Source organism: Aulonocara stuartgranti, assembly GCF_965226115.1.
Source record: "Aulonocara stuartgranti genome assembly, chromosome: 1".
NCBI lineage: Eukaryota > Metazoa > Chordata > Actinopteri > Cichliformes > Cichlidae > Aulonocara > Aulonocara stuartgranti.
Window position 1 is genome coordinate 19588057 of NC_138939.1, and position 12240 is coordinate 19600296.

The 12240-nt window shown below is 39.9% G+C and overlaps 1 protein-coding gene across 1 annotated transcript in view; it reads left to right on the forward strand.

Moving 5' to 3' along the window:
- The first annotated feature begins 9356 nt into the window (after positions 1–9356).
- The window catches only part of zfhx3b (zinc finger homeobox 3b), a 151249-nt gene continuing 148365 nt past the window's right edge, over positions 9357–12240 (forward strand). Inside the window, exon 1 of the mRNA XM_082555310.1 lies at positions 9357–9420. The gene's annotated coding sequence lies outside the window, so the exon portion shown is untranslated. The remainder of the gene's footprint in view (positions 9421–12240) is intronic.

Consider the following 12240-nt stretch of genomic DNA (forward strand, 5'->3'; position numbering starts at 1 on the left):
CCACCAAACTTTTTGAGTTAAGCGTGGAAGCGTAGTTACTTAAGTATGCTATTATGCAGAGGTGTTTATTTGTACTTGATTAATACATTATTGATAATATGTTAATGTAATCCAAATCAAAGCAGTTCAGCATTTACTTGATTAATTATTACTCTGTGGTGTAATTCCCCCAAACAGTCTCTCTGAGTGGTATGGGTTAGAGCAGTAAGCCTCTGGCTAGTTCAGACTGCTCAAACTACAAAGAGCCTCACTGCACTGGGACCTGCTCTGGGTTCCCCCTTTCCAACTCTCCACCCACCACCCCAAATGCCTCCAGGCCTTTGGAGATCTACCCTGGCTGATGTTTGCTGTATTTATTTTACCTTTCCGTCCAAATCAACGCCTCCCTTTGTTTCTTTTAATGGACGTAGGAAAGAGATATTGCTGATCCAGGTCAATATGGAGCATATTAATGAAAAAACACCAGATACAGTAAATAGCCTCTTGAAAAAAACAAACATATCAGAAGGCTGCGCTTTTCTATTTTATTTTATTTTGTTTTATTCCAAGTGCATAGTTTTCTTCACAGCGCAAGTCTCTGTGTTGTAGAGACATCAGCGCCTTGTGTGTGTGTATGTGTGTGTGTGTGCAGCGTAGTGATAAATATTACCATGTACTTGACCTATATTGATCCCCCACTAGAATGTGTACCCACTCCACCACGATGAGCCTAAACATCTGGTCACCAGAGTGTTTCTTTGAATGACAGATAACATCTGGGAAGACTGCTGCTATCACAGGAAACAATGTTCCTATCTCCCCCTCCCCGCCTTTCTACCTCTACCCCCTGTCCCTCTTTCCCCTTGTCCTGCTCATAAGCACATCCCTCTCATTGATTTCCCATTAACCCCTTCTAGACTGTGAGTATCTGCCCACCCAGACAAGCAGACACCAGTGGATTGATTAACGACATAATGGCATCACTATTGCTGCCTGTTCTCATCAGTCTGACCAGGTCTGCAGACCGGCCCAGTCCATGTCCAGCTGTCTGTTGCAGTCGTCCACGTTTTTCTCCTCTTGTTATATTTTACTGTTTTCAGTCCCACTTTCCTTTATTATTGCTCCCTTTATGTTCCCCTCACTTCTCATCCACCTCAATCCTTCTGTTGTTTTTCTTCCTTCTTCCTTTTTTTCCATCTCTAACTTTGTGTCCTTGTGATCCTGCGTCCTATGCATCTTCTACCCCTCACGCAGCTCGCTGTTAATATTCACCTGGCATTCAGCCTCAGGGCACATGTGTAGAACCACCGTTTGAAACATGGTACTCGACGCTCCCGTTTGCTTTCACGATAGCATGATAAAACACACGTGTCTGTGCACAATACATCTCATCCTATGAACTGGCAGTTACATGCTGATTAGTGTCATTGAGGACAGTGTATTGGAGCTCATTCAAAGTCTGAGATGAACTGTGGCGCACACATTTAGTGGCATCAAAAAAATAACAGTACAGCTTTAGTTGTGTTCGCCGTAAAAATGGAACGCTGGTTAAAAATTGCCCACTGATGAGACTGCAACGGATGGGAAAATAAATCGTAATATGTGTGGGTGGGTGTTTTGAGATCTATGTATGTTTAGATTTTTTTCCTTTTGTTTTTAAATAGACTGTCTGCTATGATATGCACAGTATACATACATAAAAGGACGCAGTATCTGTTTCAGCATGTATTTCCTCTTTCGCTTTGGCAACTGCTTTGGTGGCAAAAATAAAGTAAATGTGTGTTTGTTAAATTGTGTTTGTGAGCCACAACGGAGGCAAGTTAGAAAAAGCCCTTCATTTAAGCATGGCGTGCCTCCATCAGTCCCAGTCTCTGATGTACAAAGAGCCCAGAGGAAGGAGCTTCACAGCTGTTTGTAAACTATGAGAACAGGAAAGGTCAACAAAGTAATGCTGTGCGTTTTTTGTAACGCATTTTCATCTCTCTCTGTTCCATAGTGAGACAGCAGGGCTGCGCCCTGCTTCAGTAGTACTGGTGCATTTAAATTACTGTTCTTGCCTGAAGAATAATGGTGAAAGCATAACCCCATTGTATTCTTTGATAAATTCTGGAAAATGCATGGTATAAGCTGAGGAAGAGGCGCGGTTTAAGGGCACAATTGCCTTGCAAATCTACCATGGCAAAGTTTTTCTGGGGGAGAGAGAAAGAGACGGGGAGGAAGAGAGTGGTGAGAGGAAGGGGAAATGTGGAATTGAGGGTTGAAGGAGAAAGAAAAGTGAGAGGGAGATGGTAGGATCCAGCACATGGGTAGAGTTGTAGTTGGAGGCGGGGGGGTCTGCATTGCAGGGACATGTGTTATCTCTGGGTGCAGAGGTCTTTGTTTGCAGGGCAGAGAGGTATAGATTTCCTCTCCATGTCAGCGCCTTTATTTAGGGCTCAGCACAGAGGGGACAATGGCAAACTAATCCACTACTGAATCAGGATTAATATTCAAGCTGAAAATATTAATTCACAGCCACAAGGAGGAAATGCAGAATGTGTCAAAATACTCAAACAAACAAAGAACAAAAAAGCCAGAGATCCTTGACCAAAAATTCCATCTCGAGTGCATTATTTTACTGCGTCCTGCAGTCTCGTCTCAGCATTCTGTTTGATTTCTGTATTAATCTTCATAATGATTTTCTATAGAAGAGCGAGAGCTAGGGGAAGCTGAAGAGCTGCATGTTGTTTTTGGCTATTCTCCTCACTAAGCTCTGGATTTAAGATCTGGATTTGAATATTTATAATAGAAAATAATGGAGGTTATAAAAATAAGTCCCTGCAGAGCTGGGCTGTAAGTTATAGGGGTAAGCAATGCCTCCCACATCAAAGAAGCCTGGAGATGTTGGCCAGTAGTCTGCTGCCTGTTGAAGCCTATAGCTCTTCATCCCGACCAGCAGAGAGTCTGGTTCTGCTGAAGATGAAGGATCCAGAAGTGTCGCTCAGCATCAGAGTCCTTACGAGCCTCAAAACAACAAGAGAAAAGAAATCTGCCATTAGGGTGACATCACTTGACTTGTTTCAAATGTAGTTTCACTTTTTTGGAGACTGGAAACAAGTGACAGCATTTTTTCAGCAGCAGGTTCTAGTTTCAACATAATATCACTTGATCCAAAAAGATGTTTTAAACATGCTGGTTTGCATTTGAAACAAGTGACATTTTGCCTTCCATTTCCAGTTTTTCCTTCTTTTTTTTTTTTCTTGGAAACTTAGATGTTAACATTGAACACTAATGACAACATTATTTCGGAGAACTGTGGAAATAAAAATGTTCTCCATTGTTCTTTTTTTCAGTGTCTGAGCCTGAAAGCTTAGCATGAACATTCACAGGCTGGGTCTGAACAGTTTGACATAAACTGTATATTCAAACAATTTATATAATTTTTTTTATATTTAATTATATATATATATATATATATATATATATATATATATATTTTTTTTTTTTTTTTTTTTTTTTTTTTAGGGGTGCAACGATACACAAAATTCACGGTTCGGTTTGGTTCGATACTTTGGTGTCACGGTTTGATATTTTTTTGATTCAAAAAAATGTTCATGCTTTTTTAATTTGTCATTTATTAAAATTATAAATATATATTTTAAGTCAAACGTACAGTTTTTAAATTTAATGTTGCTGAAACAACAAAGTAATAAAAAATAAATAAATCTATCTGATGGAGAAATCACTCATCTTTGGAAAAGAGAGTTTATTACAGAGAAATGGGCTCTTTCCAAAATAAAAGCTATACTATAAGCTTCTTCTGGGCTATATTCTCAGCAGCATATTAAACATATCAGGTCCCCATAAGGAGAATCGTGTGCTAACGGCTGTCTAAATGACTCGGGTAAAGTTTGTAGCATGCGTGCTTGTTGTTTTTGTCTGCTTCCACTTGTCTTTGCACTAGGATGCTGTCGGAGTAAATGTGCAGTCCTATTCATTTTGTTCTCACTAGTGCTGTCAGCGTTAATCTGAAATGACGTTAACGCCACAACAGGGCAAATCTCCGTTAACGAGCTACCGCGGATTGCCTGGTGCGTGGGGCTGGACAGCGTCAACACGTTAACGAGCTAACTGCTAACGCAGTAGTTCCCACCCATGTAATTGAGCATTGCGTGGCACATCCGACACACTGTTTTACTTTTGTCCATGACGCGCTTACCTTCAGGGTCATACTTCACATGAAGACCAAAATAGTTCCAAAGGCCAGATCTGAATGAGGGTGGGGGAGGTTCAATTTGCCATGTTGCAACGAGCTTAGCATCTGTCTTGCTAGCTTGGCCTGCGCTCAGTGGATCTGCGCTCGACAGTGCAGTCTAGGCAGAGTAGTCGAACGCAGATCCACTGAGCTCTCAACACAGACAGCATCGTCAGAGAAAAGTTGATCAAATAAATTAAAAATTTTGTATTGTTCGATACATATGCGTACCGAACCGAAAGCACTGTATCGAACGGTTCAATATCGATACGAGTATCGTTGTACCCCTAATATATATATATATATATGTATATACACCTTGTATAGTATTTTTGAATTGTTTTAGAACATTAACAGTTGTTATACAAACCATAACCCAAACACACACACAGGCAGTGTAATCCCACACTGGGGGGTAGAGGCCTGTTGTAAACCAGCCTCAAAAAACCATTGTGATGTTCAAAGGGACTTCACAGAGGCTCCAACCATTGATAAGGCCTAATGTAATGAGGCACTGTAAACTTCATCTTTTATACATGGCAACATAATGTGAAAGGTCATCTTATCTTAATCCTCAAATCTGCAGCATCCAGGCCCGTGGCCCCATTTCATGAAGTTAAAGAAATAATCTTAGAGACCACTCTGAAGACGGCCCTTATTATCTTCTCCGCAAGGTCCAATCAGAAGATGTCATTAGAGTGTACTATGAATGCACTGTAAGGAATAATTATTTCTTTTTTTTTTAATCGGCCCCAATCATAACATAGAATCAGCTGGACTGTGTGCTCATGGGGAGAAGCTTTATTATGTCCAGTGATTAATCATCAAGCACTACCTTATCCCTCTTAGACACACTTGCACACTGCAGGCGTGGTTCATAGAAGGAAGATGGAAATGCATCACCTTCATCAGCATCCTGCTTACCTGATTTTTCCATTACTTTCAGTTCACCCTGTTATAAAGTAGCATACCGTCATCTTTTGCCCAATTAATGCTTTTTTTTTTACATGCCTTACAGTCATGATTGGATTTTGTTTAACTTATTGATCTGATTCGGGGTTTTTTCCCTTTTGATTAATCACCAACAGAAGTAACAATATGTCATTAAATTCTAAACAAATTGAGGACCAATTACATACCCAGTCAGGCTGAAGTGACTATTGTGTGAATTAATTCAGGTCAAAAAGGTTATTGTCTCAAGACTAAGTTTGGGCAATTTGTTGTTTCAGAATCCTTTGTTCTCAAACTGAAAGTGTGTCAAATGTAGACAGATTGTGAAATATTTATTCCTTGACTGCAGATCATATTAGAGTGTTATTGTTTGTTTCGTTTTGTATTCCACCCCTAATTTGCCAGTGGTACAGTTTTTTGGCAAGTCTAACAAACACACATCAACTTTAACAAAGGTAGAGCCTATCCTGTAGCTTTAATTAGAAGGAAATTGTAAACAGACGCATGCCGTTCTTTTACGGATTATCTATACTTTATGACTGAATGTTTGAAGTTATGAGGGATTCTGAATCAGCAGTGCTCGAGTGGTGCTCTTATAGGACATTGTTGTCTTCAATTATTTTCAGTTATATTCCCGTCTGTAAGAGGCAGAAGATCATTTATTATTTAAAGATGCAATCGTTGCTGTTTATCTGGGATTTTTAAAACCGGGTTATCTTTTCACATAGTTTTTTTTGATTAAATGGAACAAAGTGTAATAAAATGCAGTTTCAAATAGATGCTTGTCTCTCTAGTGCAAGAGCTCATCTGCCATTATTGTGATTTAATATGAACGGTGCCAAGCAGCTGCCGAGAGACGGGATCTAACGAGCATCAGGGATGCTTTAGTATGTACATAAAGGGTCTCACACAGACAAGCTGCCAAAGACATGCATGCAAATACACATATAGGTGCTGACTAACAATGTCATATATCTTCATCCATATGTAGTAGATAAACACGGCAAACTGAAAGACTTGCAGCTAACTTTTGCAGGTGGATTAGTTCATTTTCTTTGGAAATAATAATGATTTGAACAAAGATTTTAAATTAAGCACACTGAGATCAAACAGCAGATTTTTTTTCCTGCATGCTGTTTGTTTACCAGACAGCAAGAAGGAACAGGCTACAACACTACCCTACTGTAGTTGTACAATGCATTTTCCTACTTAATTCATTACTCTATAAAATTGGCATTCGCAGAGCTTCATCCCCAAACAGCAATGCAAAAATAAAACTTTTTCCCCATATTTTTTGCATACCATCACTAGTATCCAGTAGCTTCCCTCTTGTTACTTTTAGTACTTAACTTCACACTAAAGCCCCTGAGACCCCACTATCGGGAGATTAGGCTAGCGTCAGTTGAAGTAGACAATCTGCAATCAATACCTGTGATATAAGCAGTCTGCCTGGGTCAGGCGACCTTGCTGTACGGGACCCACAGCAAGTCTTGTAACGTCCTCATAGATTCTGGGTGACTGACCCCTGACGACCTGGGCAGATAAGGTCAGTCTGACCAGAGTGACCTAGAGCAAAGAGGCCAGTGTCCAGTCAGTCTGGCTGTCCTATAATGAAGTGGTCAGTATTGCTTTTCTGTCACTCAGCAATTACAGGAAGAGATATGGCGCCATAGATAGGTGCTGAATGCACATGGAGGCAGTAGCCACAGAATTACATTCACGAGGACCGGTAAAGTGACATGTAAACTACTCTAATATGGGCTGGTAATGACCGGGAGCAAGATGGATCAAAAGGAGTCTGACAATATCAGTACAGCTGCATTGCTTCCATGTACGCAGGCTCATGAAGCACATCTGTACAGCTTGTGGTTATTACCTGCTTTTAAATATCTAATGACTTTTTGTTAAGAAGTATAAAAACTATAAGTGTTCCTTATTGGAACCAGTATTACTTACAATGTCATATATATAACAACCACTGCAAATAAATTGTAAATTAATAGCTTAACTTTGGCAAATACTAAATTTACTGTCGACAAACAATAACATTATAATTAAAATAGTTTACTAGAATGACCCAAAGCTATAGTTAACTGTGGATTTTCTGAAAATAGTAACTTTTACTAAATGTCTAAATGTATTTTATCAGTAATCAGCCCTTGATTAAAGATGTTCCAGATTTATTAATGACACAGGTGTAGCTTGCCGAGTGAAGAGAAACCACAATGAAAGACAGACAAACATGTGTCACAGTGTTTCAGCCCTGGCCTTTTGTGCTCTTCGACACAGGTCAGGGGCTAGGAAATCCCCAGCCATCCAGCAGCTGCCATCACAGACTCATAGCATTCTTCTGTGTGCTAACTATTTAGTTGTCAGTGATTTGGTTAAGTGGAATTGACTTTTATCTGCGGTGTGCTATGGGGCTGCCACTGGCAATTCAGAATCCCACTTCCTCAGCTCCCATCTTATCCTGGTGTCACATCCAGCACATTGCTATTGGCAGCTGAGCCAAGCCTAATCAATAGCCCAGGTCAGGGATGGCCCGCGGCTCTGCTGTGGGTGGGCTATTGATCCGACACATACACTCCCACAGGTCGCCCTGACAAACCGGGAAGTCGTGGCGTTGGACGAAGTGAGAGAGCGGGGAAGAGGGAGATGACAAATTAACAGCGCTGCTTTCTGACTGCTGTAACCGCTGACAAAATCCTGTCATGAAAATAATTTATTTATTCCCTAGCAAGGAGTGCACTGTGTACTCTCGATTTAAGGTGGCTCGAAAGGATTATTATTCGATTTGATATTTCAAATGGAAGTGATTGGATGCCGTGAAAGGCTGACCGCACATTAAAATCAAGACCAGGAGCAAAAAAAAACCCCCCGATAAAACATTTCAAATGCAAGCCCATCATAACCGCACAAGATGTCTGCCCCCGTCTCCCTTTCTTTCTCTTCTCTTCGCACCTTCATTTCTTTCTCTTTGCTTTGTGTATCCTCTGTTGACACTCTATCAGACCTGTGGCCAATGAGCAAGAGTCTAGTTATTTTTGTTGCAGTTTTAAATGTTGCTCCCCAAGCTCCTTATCAGCGCCACACTAAGAACTCTTGGGAACAATTAAACATGGGCTTTAACTCAAGTCTAACCACAGAGGTAAAAATAATCGCACAATGTTTCCAAATGGAAGCGGCTTCAAAAGAGCTATTCAGTTATCACAAGCTGTCTGCCTCTCCCGCCTGTATTCCCAAACTAAATCTCTGTCGCTGTGGAACTATTGGAACATATGACAAGCATATTTACTCAGCTTCACAAACCAGGCCCATGTGGAATTCAAAGGCGTTTTTTTTTAACATGTTCCTTTTTTTCATTGCTGGAATTGACAGTTGAATAAATATGTACTGTCTATGAGACTTTGTTGTCGTATACTGGAGATCCTCTGCAGAACAGGCAATTATATATGCTATTACAGGAATATGTCTTGTTCCGGTTACAGGGAAATTAAGTTTCTCAGGAAATCTTTTTCATTTTTCATTTTAAAAGTCTTCAGTGGTATGAGAACAGAAATTACTCACAGCAGTTCATTTGCTATTAAATGTAATCTTGAAGTCGTAAGAGGCTGTCCTGCAGTAGTAGCATCCAAATAATTATAGATTAATTTTGTTGACTCTAAAAAGAGCTGATTAATTTTGAAGTCTTGATGGAAGTCATATTGCTCTGGTCTTTCTCTCTTGAAAGACATTTATTGTGTGCTCATATTTCCGGGATGAGGTAAAGATATTGTCGCTGCTCTTAGAAGACTGCACTGGAACTCTTTCATGGTTGTTGTGATTTTTAATTGCGTTCAAAACATGCTTCTGATGTTGTCTTTTTTCTTCTTCTTCTTCTTTGTTTCACGTTCCAGGTGATGGCGTCATTGTGAATTGCTCTTCTTGTGACCCGGGAGTCCCTAAATCCCAAAAACGTATAGCTTTGGAAAACCCTGGAAATACCTGGAATTCTAGGAGTAAATCACCAAAACTTCTTCAGGTGCCCAGGCACCAGATCTATAGCTTTACATTCTCCTTTATTATTTTTGTGAATACAAAGAAAGAAAGCCTGAACATTAGCAATAGCGTCTGGCCATCCACCATTGCTTCGACAAACCTGCTGTGACCAAGAGGGTGTGACCTTTCTGCCTGCTGACTTCAAACAGACACTTGAAACGAAAACACAGTCAGAGAGGCTTCTGTGTGTTGGAAACTCAGACCAAAAACCCCATCAGGTAAGGCTGTGAAGTCCCCCTTGCTCCTGCTGTCCAAACCCAAAGCCCTTTAACTTCTCCAGGGCTTTGAAGCTAACTTGTCCCCTCTGTATCCCTCACATGGTTAGCTCTCCCTCAGATTTGGGGTAAAGGAAAGTCTGGCTGATAAATGCCCCGCTTTCATGCTCTGCTCACCTGTTTATTCCTCTCAGATTAGAGGATCGGAATAGATTGTGGTTGTTTGGTTGATAGATGCTTATCCTAGGTTCTTCACCAGCCCCTTGCTGACTGGGCCAGTGATCAGCCAGAGCTTAGCGTTGGTGGCGTGGTTATGTGTCACACAGGCATGCTGTACAGATACATAAACTTGCAGACCATCATATGAAAATGTACAGGCCTGTGGACAGGAAATATACTTTATTTTTACACTATGACACACCTACAGTATACCCTCTCTTGCTTTCGATTACAGTTATCAGTATTCCTGTCAGTAATGGGATGTGCAAATATTCCAAGATGTGTGTGTTTTGAAGTTTAAAGGGACAAAAGTGATTTTCAGGCTGATAAAATGTCACCGCTGAGTGTGTGTGTGTGTGTGTGTGTGTGTGTGTGTGTGTGTGTGTGTGTGTGTGTGTGTGTGTGTTTGTGTGTGTGTGTGTGTGTGTTTATTGGTGCTTGTATATTGTCTTTTACTGCATGAGACTAGGTTTGTGCAAAAACGATATACAACATGGTTTTGAATCAGAAACATGCAACGGGGCACATTTGTGACGCATGTATGCATTTTTTGGGCTAACGAAATAAGCATTTCTTTTTTTTGATTGACTTTAAAAGAAGCTTTCCTCCAAGTTTCATAAGGGTTTCCCTGTTGTTGTTTTTAGAACACTGACAACGTAGCTTCACACATTGATTAAGACCTGATCCCAGGTTATCTGGACTATATTAAGTTATTCTGCTTGATAAGATAATAAGCAAACTTCTGGCTGAGCAGCATAGCATGAGTCAAATAGCGTCATATGTAAAATAAAGATTGAGGTTAAGGTTTTGCACATATGTAGCAAACAATTTCCTTTTCGTCATGCAAAAGGCAAATATGTTCATCTTGGTTTGTCAACCAAAAATTAATGTATTACTTTGCACTCTGAAAACAAGCGAAATTGAGAATATAATTTGTTTATGTAATCAAGTGACTGTACTGGAGCAAACATAAAAGCAACAGGACACGCTGAGTGGCATGAGTTATGTCTTAAAGGAGTTAAAAAGATTTGTTCGAAAAGTTCAAAGTCATTTAGTAAAATTTGGGTCACTGAAATTGAATACTTAACAGCAAGTTGTTGTTTAAAAAAATAAAAAGAAATACACAGAAATGTTTTTCTTCTCCTGCATCTTTAAATGATATTTTTAGTGCTGGCAAAAATAATACACTTGAAAGCTCATGAAACAATATTTATCATCTCGGACCTAATTAAGGACGTGATCTGAAATGTATTTTCTATAAAGTCTGATTTAGGACCCACAGGGTCAGCTGCCTCACAAATAGGGCAACAATAATACAGCAGGAGTCAGGAGTGGAAAGGGCTCCAGTCTGGGGGAAAGCAACTCCCCTCCCTGGTCTGTGTGCTGATGGAGCTGTGCTATTGCCCAGGGCTCCACAGCTCCAGGGCTCCGACACTAGACCTTATTTTTCAAGTGGGCAGCACAATGTTCTGCTACTGTTGGGGTTACTCCCTTTGTGCCAGCCCTCCCCTTTTAGAGAAAAAGACATGCATGATTTCATACATGAAAGATATATGTAATTGGACAGCGGGGCCTATGCAATACATTTACAATTCTAAACAGCATATGTGAAAACCACCTTCCACTTTCTCTCCCCGTTTCTTCCTGAGGAAATGTATTTGAACATATCAAAAATATAAGATCAGAAAACAGAGGCGACACGGGTTACCATTCTTGTTACGTGCTTTGTATTGCATGTGAGTGCGCTTTGTCGGCGTGTGGCTCTGGGAATTGTCTCATAGCATTAAGAGAAACACAGCGTATTGGGGCATCTTTTGCAATAGATGCCTATTGTGACATCCTCAGTAGTAAATCCGAAGCTGCCATTACTTGTTCGCTCTTTTTGGCTTGGGTTAGGGGTTAATATCAGCCTCGCAGTAACAAGGGAACTTGTGTCAGGATGTGATGGTTTAGTTGACAATTTAAAAAAAAATAATGCAATCAGTCGATAAAAATATAGACATAAAATATACACAGAGTAATCATTTTAATCTGTAACTGTAAAAGTAAAATGCAGTACATATGTAGAAAAAGTGGGGGGTTATACATTGCTTTAGATGCTGGTTATGTTTTTTTTAGTGAATGTATTCAAATGAACTCTTAAAATACAAAAGAAAGGGAGATGTAACTCTGTGACATTTTAAACATTTCATTGTGGAAAGCAATCCATGCTTACTTTGGCATCTAAAAATAATTTTTAAACAGTTCACAGCCCCAATGTACAGAAATCAGTTGACTGGACTGAGTGACCACTCAAAGATGCAAAGATTTACTTCTGTTGTTTAAAACTGGTCATTGAAATGTAAAAGGATTTATTATAAGCTTGAACTTTCCTTTAATTGTAACGTTCAAGCTTAATATGAGCCAGAGACTAACTTGGTCATGAAGTGAATTAATATGTGTCTGTGATTCAACGCACTCATTTTATCCTCTAAGCTATGAAACAGAATATCACATCACTGTCGCTCATTTGACCACAGGGAAGGTATGACCTTTTGGAATTCAAAGACAGTTTTTCATGTTGATATCTTTTTGCCCTTATAAGCAGCAAAACAACTGTATAAG